Below are 25,817 nucleotides of genomic sequence, written 5' to 3' on the forward strand. Positions count from 1 at the left end.
TTTCATGTCGGGCGTTCCTTTAAAATTTTGCTATTTTTGTCCTACTCTGGGCTTTGGCTCGGGTCATGAGATCGAGCTCTGTGTCGGACTCTGCTGGGCATGGAGTCTGCCTCAGACTCGCTCTCTCTCAATCCCTCTCCCTGTGCTCACGCACGCACTCTCTCTCTCTAAAATCAATCTTTAAAAAAAATTTTGCTCATTTTGCATACAGATGTCTTATGAAGGTAGGAAAACTTGAAAAATACCATAATTATTCTAAGTAATAAATTCAGAATCGCTATTGACCATAAAGAAACCAAATAAGTAAATTATTTTTCTTAATAGATTATAAATGAAGTTAAGCCAGTTAGATGCCTATGAATTATACGCCTGATCATGTTGTCAAACCTGTATTTTTTAATACAAAGAAAAACGTAATTTAGGAATAGAAATCCAGACCTAGAGCCTTAGTATCTTCCAACTTTATAGTTACAATGAGCGTTGGAGTCACTGGAGGAGGCCCACCGCGTGTAAAACTCCCCACCGCGGTGCTTCATATCCATGCAGAGCCTAATGTCACTACTATGAAAGAAGAGGCCGTAGTTTACACATGCAAAGTTGTGGGCCATGCCCCAGACCAGCCAACCTCATCACTACTGAAATTTGGGCCAGTAACTCTCGCGTGTGGGAGGGCGGGAGGGAGGCTGTCCTGTGCCCTGGAGGATGTTCAGCAGCATCCCTGGCCTCCACCCTCTAGATGTCCATATCCCACATACACACACCCCCCAAATCATGAAAAATAGGTCTCCAGACTTTGCCAAGTATCCCCTAGGGGAAAAACACCCCAGTTGACAACCACATCCTGAACTGAGAGACACTGAGAGACCACCCACGTTTACAAAGCCAACAGTAGGAAAAACAACATACTTTGAATTATTATAAGAGACAGAAGTAGTGAAAAATGTCAGAAACGAAAAGAATTGTTCCATCATTTTGAGGCCCCTTCCTAGCCGTGTTACAACCAGAATCTAAAACCAATTTCAAGAGTTCATTCTCTGGTTTAATTCATCAAGAACTTAATTAATGTCCATTTGAGTCAAATTGCAACATGAAACTCACTAGACTTTCAATCCACAGTTGGGAAGAGGGTGCGCTTTTCCCGATCGGCTTGGGCTCAAGAAAAAAGGAATAGCCACCTTCTCACAAGGAAGCAGTTTTCCTGATAACCTGGAGGCAGCATCTGCGGGGCTCCATGTGTGTGTTCTGGGCATTCACGAAAGCGGATGAAGACAAATGGTGTTTGAAAGAAAAGAACACTGAATAAATGTGAAGGGCAAACTGAAAGGGAGAACAAAAAGCCGAACTGTGTTATCAAACAGCACTCATCAAGGACTTTTCATCAGCTGGAGACAACAAAAAGCAATTGCGCTATCGGATTATCCACACGGAATTGACACCTTTAAATCAAGAAGCTATGGTTCCAAGGTCACCCGCGAAGTTTTACTGCTTTTGGTAAGACAGATCAGCAACACCCCACTCTACCCCACGCACTCTGAGCCTGCTGTAAGACCCCTCTGGGGCACCACCTTTACCCAGTTAGTATGAAACCCCCGAAATGGGGTTGGTCTGCAACAGGGCACACCGCCCAGTTGAGATCCACCAGAGTCCCTGTCTTGTCCCTACTACAATTTCCAGTCCTAATCAACTCTAACACTAAACCAATCCTTCAGGCTCCAATGCACCACTTCTCTGAGCCATGGCTCCCTTTGATCACAAGTACCTGGATCATTCGTGCCCTTCTTGGATTGTATGAATAAAGAGGAATTGGTGAGAATTGGTCACCCATCTTGTGACTTAGACCCCAAAAAGGGACGGCAATCAGAGATGAATGAGAAAGCAGGCGGCAAGTGTTTAGAATAAGCCACACCACACACACACACACACACTCTCTCTCTCTGTCTCTCTCTCTCTCTCTCTCTCTTCCCCTCTCTCTCTCCCCCCCCCCCACCCCGTCCCTCCCTCCACACTGGGCAAACAGCATCCAGCCCAAAAGCAAACACTGAGCATTTCAGGGTTCTGAGTCACTTCCAGGCTGTGGATGGGGAGGAGGAGAAAAGAAGTAGAAGGGAGAAGCGGGAATGCACACGGACTCCACAAAACGCTTGGCAATTTCGTGTCTTGTACCAAAGGACTGCGAAGTAGGGATTAACTTCCCACTGTACAGAGGAGAAGACTGAGGCTCAGAGGTGCTAAGCAACTTCTGGAGGTCCCACAGGGCGTGGGTGATGAAAACAAGAGGTGAGACCAGAGCTGGCCGCCTCGAGGCCCCCGCGTGCCTCTCCCTCTGTCCTCACGGGAACAGAAGAGCCATGCCAAGGCAAAGGGCACCGCACCTTTCACTGTCTCGATTCACTACTCCCCCCCGGGGGGGGGGGGGGAACAAGCAGGCCCCTCTGAAGGCAGCTCCTGGAAACAGCATGGCCGCATGCTGGTCTCTGGAGAGCGCAGCCAGGTGGTTCTCTGCGGCAATCGGTGGGGCATGTGCCCGATGGAGCCCGCAGGTCTGAGCCCACTCGCCCGCCAGCGAACAACAGCCCCAGGGCTTCCTGCTGGCCCCGCTGTGGATGGAACTGGAGGCTGTTTTTTTTTTTGTTTTTTTTTTTTTATTCATTTGACAGAGACACAGCGAGAGAGGGAACACAAGCAGAGGGAGTGGGAGAGGGAGAAGCAGGCTTCCCGCTGAGCAGGGAGCCCGATGTGGGACTCGATCCCAGGACCCTGGGATCATGACCTGAGCCGAAGGCAGACGCTTAACGACTGAGCCACCCAGGCGCCCGGAGGCTGCCTCCTTGAGCCACCTCGTCCCCACACACAGCAGTCCCCCAACGGGGAAGCAGCTCGATGGTGACCGGGCTCTGCTCCTGGCATGGCAGCTGTCTGTGCACGGAGGCAGTCGTCCCCGGTGGCACGGTTCAGCGCCCAGCTCGTTCCGTGTGGCCAGGGGGTCTCACCCTCCCTCCGTCAGCAGGGTCTCGATGCCAGAGGGGCCCAGCACCACCGCCGTACCCTCCAAACACGGCGGCTCGGGAGGGGTTCAGCCAGCTGGAGTCCGCTCCAGCCGCCCACTCCCCCACCGGAGCCCGGGGGCCCCACGGCCTCGCTGAGGGTCAATGGCCCCCAACAATGGCACTGATCTCCCAGGACTACCTGAGGCACAAACTGGGGACTTCAAACCGCATCTGGTCCACAGCACAACCTGCGCACGGCAGCTCTCCTTGTACGAGCCCCCCGGCTGCAGAGATCCCGAAGGCCCCCGAACTCGTGAACGGACACCTAAGCTCTGGTACAGCCGGACGGCGGTACACCGCTCGGCATCCAAAAGGCACGAGCCGCTCACACCCACCACCTGCAAGGATCTCCAGGGCCTCAGGCTGAGGAAGAAAGGCAGTCTCCAAAGGCCAGATGCCGTACGATTCCCTCATGTAACATTCTCGAAATGACAGAACTCTAGAGACGGAGAGCCCAGTGGCTGCCAGCAGTCGCACAGGGTGACCTAAAGGAGTGTCATGGGGAGCCGTGCTGGTGACATAACGGTGTGCATCTGCAAACTGCGTGACATGTGACCTACACGACATCCCGCGTGGCGTGCGCACACCGCATGAACGTGTACGTGTGGTACACATGTACACACGCAGGCAAGCACACGCATGCACATGAGTGCACGTGAACTCTGCTGAGATCCACAGAGGGTCTGCATCGGAGTCCACGGGGCCAGCGCCCACGTCCCCCTGGTGAGAGCACAGCAGCTCGGGATCGTGATGGGAGACGCTCTCGTCACAGGGAAGTCGGGGAGGGGTACTCGGGAACTCCCAGGACTGTTTCTGCAACTCTCTGCGAGTCCAACGTCACTTCGGAATAGAAGCTTTCAAAATGACCGACTGACGAACAGATACACGAAATGTGGCCTGTTCATACAACGGAATAGTATTTGGCAAGAAAAAGGAATGAGACGCAGACACGTCCTACCACACAGGAGGGACCGTGACGGGACCGTGACAACATTATGCTGAGTAACAGAAGCCGCAAAGAACACACACCGCACGACGCCGATCCCATGAAATGCCCGGGAAAGGGCTACCCCGTAGGCACGGGAAGTAGATCGGTGCTTGTCGGGGACCGGGGGAGGCCGGGGGAGGGGGCCACTCGACTCTGACACTGGTCCCCGGAGGGCTCTGACGGAAGGACTCGCACGGCGGGGGCGGGAGCACAGCTCCGTGAGCAGAGCGAGGACCGCCCACAGCACACGTCCGGTGAGCGACAGTCCCCTCCGTGAACTAGCTCAGGGAAGGCGTTACCAAAACCCGGCAACATCTGGCACGCGCGTGTAAGAGGGCTACCTCATCACCATTTACTGTTCTTTCCGCCCCATGCGGGTTGGTTGTGAGAGTCACCTCTGGTGCCCTCTCGGTCTACAGACTGTCCCTCTGTCACTGATGGACTTGCAGTCCTCGGGTACGTCCAGGCCAATGAAAGATGGCAGCTCTAACGCTAAAGAATCAAAGGCTCCTGAGAGCATGGTGCAGACACGGTCCAGTCCACAGTCCTTGCCCTTCCCGTAGGCCCTTTCTGCTCCCCCATCACCCCGTTCAAGGCCACCAGGCTGCTTTATCAACTTCCCCTATTAAAAAAAAGGGAGGGGGGAAACGCCTGGGTGACTCAGTCGTTAAGCATCTGCCTTCGGCTCGGGTCATGATCCCAGGGTCCTGGGATCGAATCCTGCATCAGGCTCCCTGCTCAGCGGGGAGCATGCTTCTCCTTCTCCCTCTGCTTGTCGCCCCCCCTGCTTGTGCTCTGTCTCTCTGTCAAATAAATAAAATAAGATCTTTAAAAAAAAAAAAAAAAAAAAAAGCTTTGTTGTTCCTGGCTCCTGACCTTTGCCCGTAGTCAGTCCCCCACCTAGAAAGGAAGGTCCCTCCCTCCTTAGGCTACGCTGCCACATGCTGTTAAGAGCCTTGCTCAGAATTCAGGGATGCCTGGGTGGCTCAGTCGGTTAAGCATCTGCCTTCGGCTCAGGTCATGATCTCCCGGTCCCAAGATCAAGTCCCGCATCAAGCCCCACATTGCGCTCCCTGCTCTCCCTCTGCTCCTCCCTCTGCTCATGTTCTCTCTCTCTCTCTCAAATGTTAAGTAAAATGTTTTAAAAAAATAAAATAAATTTTTTTTTTTTTTAAGATTTTATTTATTTATTTGACAGAGAGAGAGATAGCAAGAGAGGGAACACAAGCAGGGGGAGTGGGGGAGGAGAAGCAGGCTTCCTGCCGAGCAGGGAGTCCGATGTGGGGCTCGATCCCAGGACCCTGGGATCATGAGCTGAGCCGAAGGCAGACCCTTAACGACTGAGCCACCCAGGCGCCCCAAATAAATTAAATTTTAAAAAAGAGCGTTGTTCAGAATTCCCTCAGCAGGGAGTGTCTACACCATGCACGGAATACCCATTCCCACCATGGCCTTCTGCCACGCCCCCCACTTCATGCATCTGTAATGCCTTACCCCCCAAAACAAGACACATTTCACACACCTCCGTATACTCCACAATGCTCCGGAAATAACACACTGAACAACCAGTCATCCCAGAGATGGAAGATCTTTCAAACCAAGTGCTCTGAAAAGGATGTTCTTGATTTGAGAGGGCATCGGGCCTTAACTGGGTGCAATACAGCAGACAAGAGGAGAGCTCCAGACCCCAGAAGGCCTGTTCTACGTGACTCTGGATTGGCTCTGCTCTATCAACAGCCCAGGGAGGGCTGAGAACGAAGGAAAACGTGTCTGCAGGGGCCTCTGTCCCAGGCCATGCTGCCTCAGGAGGGTGTCCCAACAAGGTGGTTCTGGAAAATCCTGGCTGGTCCACAAGCGGTTACATGGTGGCCTGTCGTTCTCCACACACGTACTAAGAAGAACAAACAAGAGGAACGGAGCGTGTGCCAGACAAAAAGTCAAAAGTCCTTGCTGGTTATGAGTCAGCCTTCTAAGGACAAAGAAGGGCCTCAAATGCATATGGGAAACAATAGGACAAATGATACTTCTTTCCAAAGCATACAGATTTTAATAATCATCTCCATTTCTCTTTCCTAAAATCTCTTGACTTCCAGAAGCTCAACGAAAAAGAAGGGTGTTAGGCAGACACACAGCATTTTCTTGCTAGCAAAATTACCTGTTACAAGAAATCTTGAGAAATCACCATTTCCAGTACTTAGAGCCAATACAGTAACATTTAATTTTTAAGCACAGAAAATATGAAGAGGTTGACAGGATATTTATTACATAATAAGAAATCATTTTACAATTTCACTTACTCAGAGCCAAATGTAGGCAAATCCCTTCTTCCTTCGAGGGTTTATTTCAAGGCGTGTTTTCTATCTTCAGTTACCTGTTAATGAAAAATAACCGAAGTAAGGCAAAAGCGTCCATGAAAACATCTTGAAGTACACCGTCAACCGTTCCACAGGCCAGGAGATATCTGAATTAGGGATATGACAAAACCGAAATAATCACTAGGTCATCGTTGACTCCCGGGCTTCATTCCCCAGTTAAAGCACGCAAATCTGGTCAAAAGTTTCATTATCTCACAAGCAATTATGATCCTATCACCAGGGAATGTCGATAACTGAAAAATCCACTCAGCTCTTACCAGACACACTTTTCCTCTACCCTCCTAAAGCATGCTAAGTGAAAACACAGGTTATTTCTTTTTCTTTCTTTCTTTTTTTTTTTTTAAACACAGGTATTTCTAAATTCAACCCAACTCATGAAGTTTCTACTGACAACGGCTCGTTCAGTCTTGCAGAAAACGCAAACGGCGCTCGGTGCTATTCCAGTATTAGGGACACACAGTGCCTGGGCTTGTGGAACATACCCATCCCGGCAGGGAAAAGCGGGGAACCTGGTGATGGAAGAGCAGGGACCATAAACTAGAAAGCAAACGCAGAGCGAGATCACTTCATACGACAGAACTACTGAGACTCCAGTTGGTGGTGGTGGAAGAGAAAGTGACCGGGGGCAAGGAGTTTACTTACTCTGGGGCCTGGGGCAGCACTCTTTGAGGAGGGAGTGTCTGAATGTGGGCAAGAGAGGCCACAATGCGGACACAGCAAGTGCAAATGTCCTGTGGTGAGAGTGACCTTGGCAAGAGGGAGGGAGGAAGGCTAGTGCTGGGCACCAGAAGTGAGTAATAGCAGGTCCCGGGTCCAAGAGGACCTCACAGCTCATGGAAAGGAGTTTGATCCTACACAGGCCCCACTACACCTTATTCTTCACCCAGCACCAGAGTTAATGAGAAAAGAAAATCTGATCATCCTGCTATTAAAAAAAAAAAAAAGCCTTCGGGGCCTCCTGTCATGCTTAGAACAAAATCCAGAGAAGCTCTTGCTCAATAGAGAACCACCGGTGACTCGCACAGTGCCGGCAGGAAAGACGAGCACAAAATGCAGACAGTGTACAGGGTTCTAAGACATTCTGACCTAGAGGACTCACGGGGGAAGCGGGGGGAAGGGGAGAGGGGGAGGCATGTGTGGTGGGGAGGGGAGAGAAGAACCCAGTGTGACTTCTAGCTTCAGGGCTTAAGCAACAATTTGGAAGATGGTGCCATTTCCTGGGATGTAGGCAGACTTGAGGAGAGGAAAAGCAGGACTTTTTTACATGTTAACTTTGAAACGTCCATCCTACTGTAAGTGGACTACTAACTAGGTAGTGAAGGACACCAGTCCAAGCAATCAGGAGAGGTCACGGCTGCAGAGTTAAGTCTGGAAGTCATCCCGTAACCATGATCTTCAAAAGCTACGGGCCTGAATGGGAATGCCCAAAGCAGGGTTTCTCACCCTGGGCACTGCTGACTCTGTGAATCTGATAACTCTGTTGTGGGGGCTGCACTGCACACTGAGCGGCATCTCTGGGCTCCACGCCCTAGATGCTGGCAGCAATCCACACATTCGCCCCCTTCGTTGCGATAACGTACCAGGTGTCCCCTGGGGGGCACAAGCGCCCTGCAGAGAACCCCTGGTCTAAAGGCTGCAAGCCGCGGATGGAAGGCTGAGAGAAGGAGATGTCAATGAGACAGGGGTGTGCAGACAGGCAGGAGGAAATCCAGGGTGGTGCGGTATTCCCTGGCATCTAGGGACAGACAGCTCTCAAAAATCATGGAATGACTAGCAAATAACGGCCACTGATATGGATGGCAAGGAGGAGAGCAGATGACAGGATGACAAAAAAAACCACACTGTCTCCTCTGCCCATGCCCACTACATGGAAGAAATCTAGAGAGGCTTCATGGAGGCGGCAGCATTCCTGTTGGCCCATGAAGTCAGGTGACGAGGAAGAGAGGGGAGCTGCAGCTTGAGTGGTGCTGGAGGCAACAAAAGCAGGCAAGAGGGCACTGAGGTTTCTCAAAAGGTCAGCTGATGCTCTCAGGGTGCTCAGGAAAGGGGATGGGTGCGGCCGAGTGCCAGGACGCTGGGCAGTGGACAGCACGGGTGCCCCGTCCAGTGCCCCGTCCAGCAGAGGGAAGAGGAGGCCAACCGGGGAAGTTGGCCCTGCAGACAGGACACTCCCAGCAGGGGCGACTCCAAAATACCAGACAACCTGCAGAGTTCCTCCCAAGCAGGAGCCAGGGGCCTCACAGTTGAGTCGGCCAGCCATCTCTCTCTCTCTCTCTCTCTAAACTTACAAGGGCTCGTGCCCCTGGCACATGATGCTCAGAGTCCCGAATTGTGTGAAAATGCGGACACCACTTGCCAGATAGATGCCTGACCCATTGCCCTACCCCCTTCCATCATCATGCCTGACCCATTGCCCTACCCCCTTCCATCATCATGCCGCACCACTACTATTACCTTTAATGCTATCATATTAAAAAAGAAAAAAAAATTTAGGGGAAGAAAAGAAGGGCAGATTTACAGGCCTCACTTTGCTCCTAATTAATTATAAGAAACTCTCTCTGGACCAGAGAGTCCTCAGCTGTGAAATGAGGGTATTAAATTATTTATGAGGTTTCATCCACATCAAAAAATCTGAGGAACCATTTTCCCGTTGACTTCCTTTGTAAATTCTAAGGGAAAACCCTTGCAAAGAACTGAACCAAGAACTTGCACAAGGATGCTGGGGGAGGGAGGGAGAAGGAATGTATGCATCCATCTGTCCTGCAGCCAACTGACCACAGAAATATATCCAAAGGCGGCAACGTTTTCCCAAAATTGCCATAATGATTAACATTTGCACGCCAAAGAAACTCAAGTTGTACCATCACGAAAACAACGCAAAAAATCCAAAATATGTTTTCAGAAGCCACTGAGCGTAACAGAGAAGCTGCAATTTCCTCCTGAGTCCTTTCTTTTTTTAGTGAGCCCTGAATTAACTGGGCCAAGAGCCAGGGGCTGAGCCGGGTACTGGCATGAGGAACCCGAGAATTCTGAACACTTCATTTGCTATGAGGTTCAAGTTCTGTGTAATGAAGCTGTTGTTTCCTGCATTACACCAGTACTGAATAGCATTTTTATGTATGGCGATGATTCATTCAGTAACAGATTTTAAATCTCTTAAATCAGTGGTTCTCAAATGGGGCTGTCTCTCAGGGGACACTGGGCAATGTCTGGAGACATTTTTAGTTGTCAGGCTGGAGGAGGAATGCTGCTGGCATCTAGTAAAGCCAGGGACACAGCACACAGCACAGCCCTTCTGAGGCAAAAAATTATCTGGCCCAAGCATCCATACTGCCAAGGGTGACCATACTAAAATTTCTATAATTTTATGGGAGATACATCCTATATGCTCTCATGCTCCAAACCACTTTTATTCTTTTCAAAGTAATGCATGTACATTGTTTTAAAAAGTAAAACACAGGTGAGGCAAAAGACTCCTCTTTTCACTTACAAGCTTTTTATAGCACCATCTATCCCCAATTCTACTTCCCACAGCAACCATTTTCAAATCTCAGACCTGTTTGTTTTACTGGCAGTGATCCTCAGTATGACTTCCATGTTTCTAAATAACCTTATAATATTCCCTATCAGCTTCAGATATTACTTACTTGATTTTCTCACATATGGGTGAGAATTTTGGTTTTTTAAATTCCCTCCTCAATCCTATGCTAACCCTACCACATTTTCCCAGTAGTGTAACCATAGTTTTTGGTTAAATCTATATCTGACGGATATTATTTTGACAACGGAATGGGCGCTGCTAAGCAAACAATATAGTATGACTATGACTCCTTTCTTATGCAACCTTTTTGTTTTCCTGGGGTTACTAATTGCATCTGTTTTTATTTCCTTAGTTTTCTTTTATATATATATCCTTTGGTAATTCTTCCAGCATTGTCCACAATCCTTTGACTCAATTTTTCACATGATCAAAATTCTCAGATAATCTGTCAGCTCTATGGGTCTCCCCCTCAATCACGCCTACATCTCCCAAATATACACACATCAGACCTTCTGAAATTTCTTGTCTCTGTTCCAGTCTGTAGTTGTCAGCATTAGGCCTGCTATAGAGTTCATGCCGCCTTGAAACCACAACATCGTGAGAATACATTCTGTCTCTCTGTTTCTAGGATCCCAAATCTCCCCTTTCTCGGTTTACTCTCTCATTTCAGTGGGACACATTCTCTAGATTTCTGAGAACTGATGTACAAAAGCTAAATTTTACTGATATCCTGAATATGTAACAAATATCTTTATTCTACCCTTAGTTAACAACTAGTAGAAGAATGACTTTAAATTCTGAGTGAAAATTATTTGCATAGAATTCTTAGTCTCTTTTCCAACTTCCAATGCTGCCGTTAAGAAATCTGATATCATTCTGATTCCAGATTCTTGATATGACCTTTAAATCCAGGATAGTCCTTATATACTGCCTTTATCTCTAATATTCCAAAATGACATGGTGAGCTTTCGTGTAATAATCTTTATATGCTTTTTATTCTCTGTTCTAGTCACCTGGTAGGAAATTTCTCTCTTCTTCAGATTTAAGATTTTTTTCCAGCGTCTCGTCCTTGGAATACCTATTAGGCAAAAATCTGAATAACCATCTCTCATTTACGTAATAAAACTTTCTGCACTATGCCTTCACTGACCAGTAAGGTATCCATTAGCTGCATGCAGTTACGAAGCACCTGAAGTGTTTGACTAGTGCAACTGAGGAACAGGCTTTTAAATTTTATTTAATTTTAATTAATTTAAGTATAATAGTCACATGTGGCCAGTGGTTACCGTATTAATGCAAATCTAAAGACTATGACAAATGGGAAAAAAAAACCAACAAAGGAGAGGCAGTGCCTACAGCACAACTCTTAAGATGATATTAAACATCGGAAGATATTAAGATGTTCAGAAGAGGAAATGGAATGTAATTTCTAAATCCTCACCACTATACTATTTTCAATATGAGATTCTAGGACTTCATTCCTTATGGCTTCCTTCCTCGTAAGAACTTGAAGAACCTATACTTCTGCACGGTGGACGCTCTAGGGGACGGACACTAAAAAGGCATACCAGGGCAGTCTCTGGGCATTCATTCACTCATTTACTCAATCAACAAACATCACAAACATAACAAATTGTTACCCAGACATTCTATGAACAATGACCATGATAGAAAATAGAACCGCAAAAACCAAAACTGCAAAAACAAAATTACAAAAGTTCTGGGCACCCAAGCCAAAGCCGATCAGCCTATTGTTTCACCTCAATCACTGGGAGCCATTTTCTTTAAAGCTTAGTGCCCACCATACAGCAGGCAGGTAATAGGTGCGCACTGAAAACAAACTAAGTGCAGGCTCAAAGCCAAAAGAAAGTCATTATTGTTTTTTCAACTCAAAAAAAAAAAAAAAAGAAAGAAACATATTAGCACTGTGGGAATAGGGAAATAAATGTTCAGGGGAAATCATTTTTTATTTAAGGATCAATGTGCGAAACACATTTTCTTCATCTATTCTTCACAAAGTCATTTAATATCCATTCATTCCTGCAAAACAGGACATTTTATTATATTTGTAGGTTTTACAAGTCCAGCATGAAAGTATGAACTACTCAGAAAGGAGAAAAATGGACACCAAACAAGATGCTTATATAAACTTGATTTCTTTTTAAATCTATTATGATGCTAATAAAAAGATTTCTAAGCTTGGAAATCAATGCTTCTAAACTCATATTGATGTATCTGAATGCATATGGTAGACACACGTCTCATTTACCCACCACCCTTACACCAGCAGAGTCACCCATATTCCACTCACAACAAATGAAAAATGGGTTCCTGGCTCACACTGTGATATACCAAACAGATTCCATACAGAAAGACTAAGATATGGTTTGTCATGTGAAAATCTGATATAAGATAAGGTAATCACATGACTCAACTGGGCTTATAATTATATAATCCCTCTAGAGCCAACACCAACAGGGGGGAGGGAAAAACAAACTCACAGCAAATTTTAATAAGCTATCAGTCACACCATATTTGTTTCTAAGCATTTATTATTTAAATTAGAATGATAAATTTTATTTAATGGCATGAAACTAATCTTTAGTGAGAAAAATAACCACATTTAAAGAAGACACATTAAAGTATTAGGATAACATCTTCCTTATTCAGCAAATTGTCAATCAACAGTGACTTGAATCTCTCCCCACAGATACTACACAAACTGTATGCATATAATCCTCACGTGACTCCAATCAGTTCTTTGTTTATAGATGACATAGTGCATCGTTAGGTAAAAAGAATCCCAATTACTCTCTCCCTCATCTCCCAAAGCACCGTCTCCACATTTTGCAGTGAGCATTAAGCATAATTTTAAATGTAATTGTCAAGCACATTATCTATTCACTGAAATTATGATAAAAGTTTCTGAACACCATATGGTCCTGGTGTTCACATTTCAGTTTCTATCCTTTGCCAAACACATGCTCTCCCCCACTCACCTGGAAAGGTCAATTACACTGTCTTCGTTTCAGTTAACAATGCTGCAAGCAAATCCCTTTTGTAAAATAATTAAATTCAATTATTTGCTTACATAAACACCTCAAAATTTGGGACACCAATGTCAACGATCAGCTAATTAAAGAACTAAGTATTAAGACACGCGCAGCACACACACACTCAAGCACATGCGCACGCCTCTTCCTATTCACAAAGCACAATGCTTCAAGTGTCACCTCCACATGCAGGACATCAGGAAGACAACCTAAATAAAAATTCAAATGAAAAACTAAGACTAAAAACACCCAGCACTCTTAGACAAACACACTGTAGTTTCCCTATATTGAAAGAAGCTGAATTGTAGAGGCAAACCCCCAAATATTCAACTTTCTAATCCATACCCCTTTGGAAAGAGAGGCCTTCAAAATGACTTTTAAACCCCAGGCTTTTCCAAAAATGCAATTTTTTTAAAAGAGTTTTTATTTATTTGAGTAATCTCTACACCCAACATGGGGCTTGAAGTCACAACTCTGAAATCAAGAGTCACATGCTTATCCAACTGAGCCATCCAGGAAACCCTGGAATTTTTTTGTTTTTTTGTTTTTTGTTTTTGTTTTTGTTTTTGTTTTAAAGATTTTATTTATTTTTTTGACAGAGACACAGCGAGAGAGGGAACACAAGCAGGGGGAGTGGGAGAGAAAGAAGCAGGCTCCCCGCCGAGCAGGGAGCCCGATGCAGGGCTCGATCCCAGGACCCTGGGATCATGACCTGAGCCGAAGGCAGACGCTTAACGACTGAGCCACCCAGGCGCCCCCCCTGGAATTTTTTTGAAGTGTCAAATTCAACAGTTTGGAGAAAGGGGCCACTAGGAATCCTGTTGCAGTTTACACTGAGGGTGACTCCTGCCCCCAAGTGTTTAGACCAGCAGTTCTCAATTGGGGGTGACTGTGCCCTCCCCCAAGAGACATTTTGGGCTGCCACAACTGGGGGAGTGTTCCTGGCATGTGGTAGGTGGAGACTAGGGGTGTTATTACACATCCTCCAATGTACAGGTCAGCCCCTACCACAAGCACCTCAAAAAGAACACCCCACTCCCAACTTTCGCCCACGCTATGCACAAGCATTCACATTCCCCAGCCTTGCACCCTTTGAAAGAACCCACATGTCTAAGAACCGCATCATCGTTACCATCTCCACGTCCCCTGCCCACGTCCCCCTCTCCACAAGCTCCCCATGGAACCCAAGCCTGGCCGTCAGAGGCGTTTCCTTCAGGCACACCCCTCTGGTTCCACACTGAACACGGAGCCAGGCGGTTAAGGGCATGGACGCCGGGGCCAGAGGGCTCTGCGAATCGCCCAGCGCCCCCTGCCAGTTCTGTGCGCAACCTGGGGCCAGGAATCCTCATGCTCCCAGGTCCTTCTCGGTGCAGTGGGGGTAACTAACTGAACCCTCATAATGACGTTAGGAGAACGCACCACCATTCATTCATACATGGGAAGAGCAGAGAACCCTCCCTGGCGCACAGCGGACACCAGGCAAGTACTGGCCAAAACTGCTTTTGTCACTGTGGTCCATACGGGAGGCAATCAGCTCACAGCCTTGTCACTAAGGAGATGTGCGGCCCCGGACGATGACCTCTGAGCCGTTACATGCAAAATACGCAGCGCGGGCCCTGGCTGTCGGAGGCCGTCAGTATTCGTGGTTATTAACAAGAGAGCAGCTGAGGCTCGGAATTGATCCCAAGAAGTTGTTCCCAATCTTTCCTTCCCATAAATAGAGAAACAGCGATTCTTTCTGCACTGAGTGTTTTTTTAAAAGATTTATTTAGGGACGCCTGGGTGGCTCAGTTGTTAAACGTCTGCCTTTGGCTCAGGGCATGATCCCAGGATCTTGGGATCGAGCCCCGCCTCAGGCTCCCTGATCCACGGGAAACCTACTTCTCCCTCTCCCACTCCCCCTGCTTGTGTTCCCTCTCTCGCTGTCTCTCTGCCAAATAAATAAAATCTTTCAAAAAAATAACAGAAGATTTATTTATTTATTTGTGAGAGAGAGAGGGAGTACGCACAGGTGGGGAGAGGGGAGGGGGAGAGAAAGATTCTCCAGCAGGCTACTCGCTGGGTGCAGAGCCCAAAGCGGGACTCGATCTCACTACCCTGAGATCATGACCTGAGTGGAAATCAGGAGTCAGGCACTTAACCGACTGAGCCACCCAGGCACCCCTCTGAGCTAATTCTTTACACTTGCTTAGTGGGAGACATTTAAGAACTTTTATTTCCATAACCTCATTTTCACTTCCTGCTTTTCAACAAGTTATGGAGACTCTATTCAGGGCTCCAAGGTCCCGTTTCCAACAGAGAGTACAGGAAACTGCTCCCCACCACACCGGCGGAGACAGAAAAAGAATTCCTGCCCCATTCAATGTACCGTCAAGCCAAAGAATTTATTTTTTTTTAAGTAGTGTGAGTTTTTTTTTCCCCCAGGAAAATTAAATGACTCCAGAGCATTGCTAATTGTTATCCATCTTTCTCTCATAAAGTGATTTGACAGAAACTAGAAAGGCCTAGAAAGCTTTACCTAGGTCTGCTTGTCAGCTGCTTTTGCCCGAGTCTCCATCACACTAAATTTAGAAATATACTCTGTCTCGATGTACTTCAGCAGGAAGCAGCCAGATTAAAATAAGATGCCGCTAACACACGAGAATTCAAAAGCTGTTGTGAGCCAACAAGCTCCAAGAAACCACACTGTACTCATTCACTAAAATACGCAGTCATCCTCCACCAGGAAAAAGGACTTGAAGTGGATTCCAAACACACACACACACACACACACACACACACACACACACAGAGACACACGCACGAGCAACGATAAAACAACTAGCTGGCGAAATCAGGGCACCAAAGATGAGCTGGAGCTGGGAGATGAGGACCATATGCAAAGCCTACGAGCGGACACAACTTAGATCAGTTGCAAGGGAACTAAAATCGGATTCTGAGTTTCCTAGCCATCTATGCAGACAGACAAATAGGAACAGAAGTTTGTATCCAAAAAGTGAAGAAGATAATTAAAAACAGAGCTTCTAGAGTGGATACACATGCACAATTTCTCCCATGGGCCCCAGAGGGGAAACTGTGGGCTCCATACAACTCTGTTCTCAGTAAATGGGGTCCAGGACACGTTTCATTGGGCTGCTTCTTACAAGAGTTTTCAACATGAGGTAACCGCACAACCCCGAAACATAGGTAAATAAGTCAAGTCTCTGTGGATAAACAACACGGTGGTGGCGTGCACATCTCCCCACAGCCCGTAGGACTCTCAGGATACATTTCAGAAGCGCTCAGAGTCCCAACTGGGCTGTGGGTCTCCTGGGGTCACAGCAACACACTACAGTATATTGTAAACACATTTCAATGCCAATAAATATACCAGTTGTAGAATATCATTTTTAACAGTTGCCTAGTAACTCACTGTAAGGGCTGAATAAACTTCTGTCACCATTGCATTCAACTCCTTGCTATTTTAAGCAATGCCTCAATAAATAAGGAGAACCATTTCTTATGTGTGAAAAAAACCGGGCCACCTACGTAAAAAGAGAAAGCTGCACTGATGTTTAAGGAAGAAATACCTCATGGCAAGACTACATAATGGCAGCAAGTTCAATGATGCCTTTCAGATCATTTGTGCTTCCATCAATCACAGCAGGGTCTATACGCACCTGCAGAACGGCAGTACGCATGAGACTGACCACAGTCCACAAGCAATACCCACAGTGAGTGTGTATGAACACACTCCCGCGTCAACCGGGAAATAATTACAGAACATCTGGCACGAAAACTTTTTCGCAAATTTAAGTTGAGAATTTCAGGAAAAATGTCATGATTTAAATAGGGCTTATTTCAAGGCAGCAACGTATTCACTCGTCTTTGTGCTCGAGACGATGCTGGTTGATCCCTGTTGTTTCAAGGCAATTATGAACAGTGCTGCCTTTCACCCTAAGAAGTGTCCCAATGTGGACAATACATTATGGGACGACTCTAGATCTTAGAGACAAGTCAGCAGTGGAGATGGCCTAGGCTCCAGAATGACAAACCAGGAATGCCGAAGTCCCAGACACAGATTTCTGTCTAAAGAAACATGGAGTTGTTAAACCTGGAGGTCCTAACATGGCCAAGTGGGTGGGAAGGGCCCTTGGTTAGAACCACGTGAATGGTCAAAGGAAGCTTCCTCCACCTGCTATCTTGAAGTAACAACATCAACTGAGTCAACAGACGTAATGACGGCACTTCATCCTTCCCACTCCTCAGGAACATCCAGCGTTACTGTTTCTCCCTCACTGGCTAATGTAATGGCCACACATCCAGGTGAGTGGGGCCCCAGCAATCAAGATGGACCATCAGCTCTACTAGGGCAGGAACTGCATCTGTTTTTGGTTCTTCAGTGCCTCGCAAGTTGTAGTCACCCAATAAATAGGTGCTGAATGAGTCAACCTCTTTCTCTTTCCTAACTACTCTTGCTCAGATTGGTTCTCTGGTTCCTCTTCATCATCTCATCCATTAAACGTAAGCATTTCCCCAACACTCTGTTCTTGAATCTTTTTCCTCTACCTTTGTTCCCTTGTAATACCATCCAAGATGGCGGCCCTCTTTGCAGGTAATTTTTTTTTTTAAGATTTTATTTATTTATTTGACAGAGACACAGCGAGAGAGGGAACACAAGCAGGGGGAGTGAGAGAGGGAGAAGCAGGCTTCCCGCAGAGCAAGGAGCCTGATGTGGGGCTCGATCCCAGGACCCTGAGGATCATGACCTGAGCCGAAGGCAGACGCTTAACCGACTAAGCCACCCAGGAGCACTGCCCTCCCCCCTTTTTTTAAGATTTTTTTGCAGGTAAAAAAAAAAAAGATTTTTTGCAGGTAATTCTAAAGCTCTATTTCAAAGGCAGTATTTCTTCCGCCTACTTCCTATCTCCACTTGGGTCCCTGTCCAGCACCTGAAGGTCACTATTTCAAATGCAATCTTCACTTCCTTCCCAGCTTCACATTACTATGTCTTTGACCCACCCTTTGTTACCCTTCACTCCCAGACCCAAAACTCTGCTGCTCCCACCACAGACTCATTCCTTTCTCTCTGCCCATCCCCCTCCCAGCATCCCCTCAATCAGATGCCAAGTCCAACATTTGGACCCTGTGGAGTCTCTAACATTGCATCTCTCCATGTCCACTGCCGCTGCCCTACTTGGTGGCCTGGCTTCTGAATGACTGCACACAATTTCCCTCCTCCTGACCTCTCCCCCTGCAAATCCGCAAAACCACATGAATCTTCCTAAAGCAGAGGTCTGATGTATCTCATGACTCAAAAATATGTAATGGATGACCACATTGCTTCAGAAAACAAACCCACACTCCTTATATTGGCTGCCTACAGTGCTGGTTTGTACACAGCTAGAAAAGCAGGGGCCAGGGCTAATACTACCGTCAAGACTGTTATCACAACACTGTAAGTAGATGCCACCTATGGTAAGCAGAGTAATGCCCCACCCACCCAGGCTGTGCATATCCTAATCTCCAGAACCTCTGAACATACTAGGTTACGTGACATGGGGGAATACGGGTGGTTGATGGAATTCAGATTGCTAATCTGACCTTAAAAAAAGACTTGATCCTGTATTATACAAGCACGCCCAATGTAATCAGGGGACTCCTTGAAATGGGGAAGAGGGTTGCAAAACAACCCATCAGAGTGATGGAATGTGAGAAAACGTCAAACTGTTGTTGGCTTTGAAGACAAAGGAAGGAGTCATGAGCCAAGCATTGTAGGCAGCCTCTAGAAGCTAGAAAAGGCATTTAAAAACAAACAAAAACAAAAAACAAAGGTTTTCCTCTAGAAGCTCCAGAAAACAATGTGGCCCTGCAGACACCTCAGTTTTAGTCCAGCGAGACCCATTTTGGACTTGTGACCTCCAGAACTGTAAGATAATACATCGGTGTTGTCTGAAGCCACGAAGTTTGTGGGTCAGCAACAGGAAGCACATACACCCTTTTTCTTGCCACTGAGTTCCCACTGTACTATATTCATACAATTTTATGGCATTTAGCACTCTGTATTAGAGACAGTTGACTATATACCTTGTAATCACTGCAAGAGAGAGTTCTAGGGGCACCTGGGTGCCTCAGCTCAGGTCATGATCTTAGGGTCCTGGGATTGAGCCGCTCGTCGGGCTCCAGGCTCAGCAGGGAGTCTGCTTCTCCCTCTTCCTCTACCCTTCCACCACCTGCTTGTGCACGCGCTCTCTCTCAAATAATCTTAAAAAAAAAAAGAGAGCGAGAGTTCTAGATCTCAGAGCCGTTACATTACAACCAAGTGTGGTCTCTACGGCATCTCCCATGGGAGGCTGTAGAACCAATCGAGGTGTTACTGTCCTCCCTCCATTAGGACTTCTGTGTGAAAAACCCACCTTCACTCCAAATGCCTCAAACCTCAGCCTGTCCCTGAAAAATCCAAGCGAGTCTTCCAGTACGGTCTTCAGAAGTACAGAATGAAGGTTAACGACCTGGAAAAGTGCTTCACTCAGTCTGGCAACTTATCTCCTGGGACAAATGACACAGAACCAGCACTCAACGGTCAGAAGTCATCTTTTGGGCCCAAGGCCTGGCTCCGCGGGCCCTTGGGCAAGTGGCGCCCCACGATTCCTTTCTCTGTTGGGAATTATTCTTTAATTCCTTTATTGTCTCATCCACTGAGACCAACCTTTAGGAGAGGCTCGCTACAAGGCACAGATGCAAAGGACCAGCCCAGTTCCTTTCTTTAAGGAGCTTGTGGTCTCTAAAGCAGGTAATGAAAATCCCTAATTTCCTAATTACTCAACAGGTGACACTGTAGGCGTTTTAACAGCAGCTCAAAAATTTCTTTGAGAAATGATAACAAGCGTTGGTGAGGATATGGAGAAACTGGAATGCTCATACATCAGGAGTGGGATTGTAAAATACAGCAGCCATTCTGGAAAACACTCTGGCAGTTCCTCAGAAAGTTAAACACAGAATTCATATGGCCAAGCAATTCCGCTCTTGGGAATACACCCAAGAAAAATGAAAACAAAGGTTCATCCAAAAACCTGTAAACGAACAAACATTCATGGCAGCTTATTCATAATAGCCAAAGAGTGGAAACAGCCCACATGTCCAACAAATGATGAATGGATAAGCAAGTTATGGTCTATTTGTTTTGGTTTTTTTTTAAGATTTTATTTATTTATTTGAGAGAGAGAGAATGAGAGAGAGCACATGAGAGGGGGGAGGGTCAGAGGGAGAAGCAGACTCCCTGCCGAGCAGGGAGCCCGATGCGGGACTCGATCCAGGGACTCCAGGATCATGACCTGAGCCGAAGGCAGTCGCTTAACCAACTGAGCCACCCAGGCGCCCAAATTATGGTCTATTTGTAACAAGAGAGTATCATTCAACAATAAAAAAAATAGTGAAATACTGACTCATGCTACAACATGGATGAACTCTGAAAGCATTACACGAAATGAAAGAGGTCAGACAAAACAGATACATATTGTAAGATTCCATTTATTTGAAATGTCCAGAATAGGGAAATCCACAGAGACACAAAGATTAGTGGTTACTAGGGCTTGGCAGGGAGGGGAGGACTGTCCGTGGGCACAGGGTGTCTTTCTGGGCTGACAAATATTCTAAAATTGTATTGTGATAATATCTGCACAACTCTATGAATTTACTAAAAATCATTGAATTGTACAAGTGAATTTTGTGGTTATGTAAATTATGCCTCAGTAGAACTGTTTTGTAAAAAAACTCTAAGATCCTTGAAGCAAAGATTATATCTGTATGTGTGTATAAATACTAAATAAAACCTATTGCTACTATACGACCAAAAAACTAGAGACAACTTCCAATGTTTAAAAAAAATGGAAATTTCATTTGCTCGGATATAAAGGTTTTTAAATAGTGCATTTCCTCTAATGTCAAAAGCATACTGCATAATTTAACTTGGTAAGAGGCATATAGAAGGGCTTTCTAATTCAAATTACGTCTGAACAATAAATTTTATTGAATCAAGTCACATTTATACATAACATGATTTTCAGCTGCTTTGCAATGAAAACCACAATACATGAAACGCTTCTTGTTATAGTCACAACAGAATCCAGAAGATGAAACTCACTAGAATATCTGCTTATTAGGAGTCAAGAATACAAATACCTGAAGCCCTAATTTAAGTGGATTTTAAATTCAATATAAGTAGATTAAGAAATTCAATTTTCTGTTGTGACACATGACAAAAACTTCAAGAATGACAGTAAAATATATTTTAAAAACTGCCCAATAGCTAATGAACCTGTTGTAGAGCTTTCTTCCAGACAAGCACGAAGTTCAGCAGTGCTAAAAAGACATCTGTAAGTCACCCGCTTTCATTGCAGCTTATTTCTGTGAATACACTCTGCTATTTCAGACTGAAGCAGTACTATAATATCAGAATTTGGTAGAGCCATTATTGTTTTCCCAGGTTCTTCAAAAGAACCTATTCCAATCTGGTCGATCTTGGCAGCGTACATCACACTGGTAGGGTCAATGAGAAGGACAATACACAGCTGACCCACCTCACTGCCAGGCTGTGTTTCTCACTGAAAGAGGAAGAAGAGGCCGTCGAGGAGCCAGCAGAAGTCCTGGACCCCGATCTGCTGCCCCTTCTCAGCTGGACCCCCTGGGCCCAGCGTATTCAACTCTGGACTGTACCACCCGTGGGCTGGCTTATCCACGGAGTCCGTTTCTCATGGCTGTGATTAACAAATCCGCATCAACTCAGCTGCTTTACACAACACAGATTTGTTCTCTGGGTTCTGGAGGTAAGATGTGTAAAGCGGGTCAGAGGGACGGCGGCCTCCAGAAGCTGGACATGGTGAGGATATGGATTCTGCCCTGGAGCCTCCAGAAGGAACACATCCTTCTGACCCGTGGGCCCCCATCCGTCTGACTTCTGCTTCAGTGGACACACTTCCTCTCTGATTCTGACCCTCCTGCCGCTCTCCTCCACGTAGAAGCACCTCTGTGAGGACTCTGGCCTCACCGGATGATCTTCCCATCTCAAGATCCTGGAAACATACTCCCAGGTCCCAGGACTAGGATGGGGACACCTTTGGAGGACCACTGCTCTGTCCGCCACAACCATCAAGGATAGTCTTAAGAAATGGGAAGAGCACCCAGAGTCGATGAAACATGATCCAGTGTGCGGTGACGGCAGCAGAAACAGGGGTTGGAGACGGGAGTGCTAGTTTTAGGACTCGGACCAGCAGTCACAGCCATTCTTTGGTAGACAATTGTGAATGTGGGCTCTGCCTTGCACACTTAATAGTTTAAGCTGGCCTGACACCAAGAAGCAGAGGTGGGTGCAAGTCTGGCCAGCTCCACCTCATGCGAGCCTGACCTCAGAAGTCACACAAACACTGACATCTTATTCATTTAATCCCCACATGCACAACTATCCCCAAATCATGGATAAATGGACTGAGGCCGGGTGATTTTCCCAAGAGCACAGAGCTGCACAGCATGAAGGCTGGCATCTGAATTCCAGACCACTCCGTCTTCCGCTGCCCATCAGCACCATCTTCCCCATCTTCCCAAAGCCTACAGCGTCAGCTCATTCCTCAAACACCTCCACCCCCTTTCCCTAAAACACCAAACTAGAAATGTATGATCTCAAAGCCAGAAGAAATGCCACCACAGATGTACGGGCCCAGGTGGAGGCCCATCTGAGGACTCGTGGGCAAGCGGGGCCAAGCTATGCACAACGTGGCCCGCCCAGGCGGGGCCCCACCTCTTCCGGGACACCGCACACCTCACCTCCTCCCTCATCGAAGGGCCTGGCACCCACCTGACCAGCAGGTCCTGACCGGGCAGCCAGTAACAACCACACCTTCCACGCAGCTCTGCGCCCAGCAATGGAGGACACTGGTACTCGCCTGCCCCTCCGACCAGACCTGAGGTTCTCAAGGGGGGAAACTATGCTCCGCTCCTCCAGCAGCTGCTGAGAGTCTGGCATAATGTGCTCATGAAGCGTCTGTACCAGGAATCCATTATTCTCTTTTTCTTGACCTCCCTGTCCAAAGCTAAACAAGGAGAGAGATCCTCTCCACAACATCCCGGAATACAAGCATTCCCCGAAACTATCATGTGCCAATACAATTCTCCCCCCATATTTACAGGGAGCTCTATGTTTGCATACAAGTCCCTATTTCTTTACCCATCACTGCTTTGTAGCAGGAAGTTGTAAAGGGAAACCTTAGAACATAACCAATTTATATGTGCAGACAAAAGTTCTGTTGAAATACACCATAGTACGGGCGCCTGGGTGGCTCAGTCGGTTAAGCATCTACCTTAGGCTCAGGTCATGATCCCAGGGTCCTGGGACAGAGCCCCAGGATCTGAGCAGGGAGGCTGCTTCTCCCTCTGCCCCTCCCCCCACTGATGCTCGTGCTAATTAAAAAAAAAACACGCCATACTAAAAATCGTAACATATAAACTACATTTTGCAAATATGATATCAACTCTACCCTTGGGCAGAACAGAAGAAGCCCTATGGTCTTAATACCACTGTCACCAACATCATCAACATGGTTTATGCAACAGTGCCCCAAAATTACAATACCCTGGGCAAAGGCGGATACCAGGAGACACGTCGTCCCATGGCATACATGTGTGCAGAGTGAGCAGTGCTCCATGTGCACACGCATCGGTGTGTATGCTTATGTGTGTCTACATACACAGTTCACATTTAAAAACTTAGGAAATGAGGCTCTCAGACATTTTTCAGTCCAGAGTGTTTAAACTTTGGCACTACTTACATTTGGGGCCAGATCATTCTTTGGGGTGGCGGCTGTCATGTGTACTATAGGATGTCCAGCAACATCCCTGGTCTCTCCCCGTGAAATGCCAGGAACGTTCCCCCCACTCTCCAGCTGTGACAACCAAAAGTATCTCCAGACACGGTCAGAGGCTCCCTGGGGAACACAACTGCCCCTGGTTGAAAATCGCTGCTCTAAGCTACCCAAAGTCCCCAGACGGAGTGTGGCCTGAACTATTTAAGGCATACACAGTCCTTGACACGAGAACAATCTGCTTTCCCAGATTACTGTGAATTACAACCAGAATTACCTTCTTTGAGAGGTCTTAAAAATGCAATAAATTCTGCATTACACTTTTCTGACCTACATTCCATTACAACGACTAAACTATAAGCTCTTATGGAAAAAATCTGCGTTTTTCCATGTTAAAAAAAAAAAAAAAAAAAGGTCCATATTTTACCAAGATGATTTTAAAGAGCCTAAGAGAAACCGAAATTGCATCCTTTCATTAGCTTTACACCGAAGCCCGCAATCAGGGAGAAAGCTCAGGAGGTGGTCTTGCATTAACCCAGATTCCATCTTCCCCGTTGACCGACATTTTTCTAGCTTACATAAATATTGCCTCTAAATTACTGTTTACTTTCATTCGGCTTGTGGACAAAGAATCAAATGGACTGCTGGAAACAGAGTCTACATCAAAGCTCTCATTTTCTCCTCTTCACTACGACTCCAAAAAGGATTTTCATGCTTTCGTCTCTTTCTCCCTGCGACAAGGGCACAGAACCCTGGGGCCGAATCCAAGAGGTCTATTTGTGGGACCCCAGCCCCACAGCCCCATTTGAAAGCGACTACGATCAGAAGGGAAGGGGGCTCTGAGTGATTCCTGAGAGCGCTAGTCCAGGCTGGGCACAGTGAGGGAACGCGCCACGTCTGTCCCCTTTGCCCTGCCTTCTCGGAATGCTGTTTGATCTGTTTATGCCATCCTCCAGGGCGTTCTTCCCCACGTAGAAGCTCCGAGAAAATGAAAGCGTCCTTCACACTGCTTTTAGGACCTGAGCAGAGGGGAGCCGCCGCCGTACTCTTTGTCTCCAAAATTCCAAAGCGAACTAGCTGTTGCACATTACTCAGTCCAGACCGTGAGGTGTCTGAGTCCTGCCGGACCCCCACACACACACTCAGAAACTACAGGCAGCTGAAGGAGCCGCAAGAAGAATTCTGCACAGTGAGCCCAAGGCACAACGGAGCTCTATGTCCAGGGGGCCCGCGTAGTACATAAGGGAGCGAACAATTCCCCTTATTTTTACTCATAAAACATAAGAATTTGAGTGGCTTTATACCAGCTTGGGACGCTCGATCTCTGACATCTGTTTGGAAGGTCTAATTCTATGGAGCTGGGGTTGGCAGACTATTTCTAGAAAAGGCTAGATAGGAAATACGATAGGCTTTAAGCCAAAAGGCCAAAAGGCATCACACCTTTTACAGGATGCAGAGGTTACATAACAAAAAAATCGCCTCCAAATCTTCACTGACAATTTTCGAAATTTTACGAACACAATTTCGTATTTTCCCGTGTCACGAAATAATCCTCTTTTGATATTTTTCACCCAACCATTTAAAAATGTGCAAACCATTCTCAGCATGAAGGGCGTACAAACACAGGTGGCCGGCAGGGTCTGGCTGGGGGCTGCCAGAGGAGGCCCCTGACGTGGGGAGCGGAGGTGGCCCTCACCTCCTGGTGGCCGAGCCCGCCAGCCCAGCTCTAGGGCTGCAGAGAACACAGGATGCCGCCCAGGCAGCCGCAAGGCCACAGAGGATGTGAGGAAAAGCTACACTTGGGACATCCGGGAGGAAAAGGTCTTTCTGAGTCCAAAACACACTCTTCGTGTTATTTCTGCTAAGAAACTTAGGCCAGGGGACAACTGATACCTTCAAGCATGAGAAAGGTGTGGTACTTTTTATAAAAATGACACTGCTTACCCGTAAACTTTGTGCCTTATTTTTTAGTCATTAGTCT

At 46.8% G+C, this 25,817-nt stretch overlaps 1 protein-coding gene across 7 annotated transcripts in view; it reads right to left on the bottom strand.

Annotated features, from left to right (window-relative positions):
- TBL1X (transducin beta like 1 X-linked) overlaps positions 1-25,817 on the bottom strand; it is a 214,863-nt gene that overhangs the window by 125,364 nt on the left and 63,682 nt on the right. For all 7 annotated transcript variants that reach the window (XM_078064799.1, XM_078064800.1, XM_078064798.1 and 4 more), the window contains one exon: positions 6,333-6,406. The gene's annotated coding sequence lies outside the window, so the exon portion shown is untranslated. The remainder of the gene's footprint in view (positions 1-6,332; positions 6,407-25,817) is intronic.

The sequence above is a fragment of the Halichoerus grypus genome, chromosome X (genome assembly GCF_964656455.1).
Source record: "Halichoerus grypus chromosome X, mHalGry1.hap1.1, whole genome shotgun sequence".
NCBI classification, from domain to species: domain Eukaryota; kingdom Metazoa; phylum Chordata; class Mammalia; order Carnivora; family Phocidae; genus Halichoerus; species Halichoerus grypus.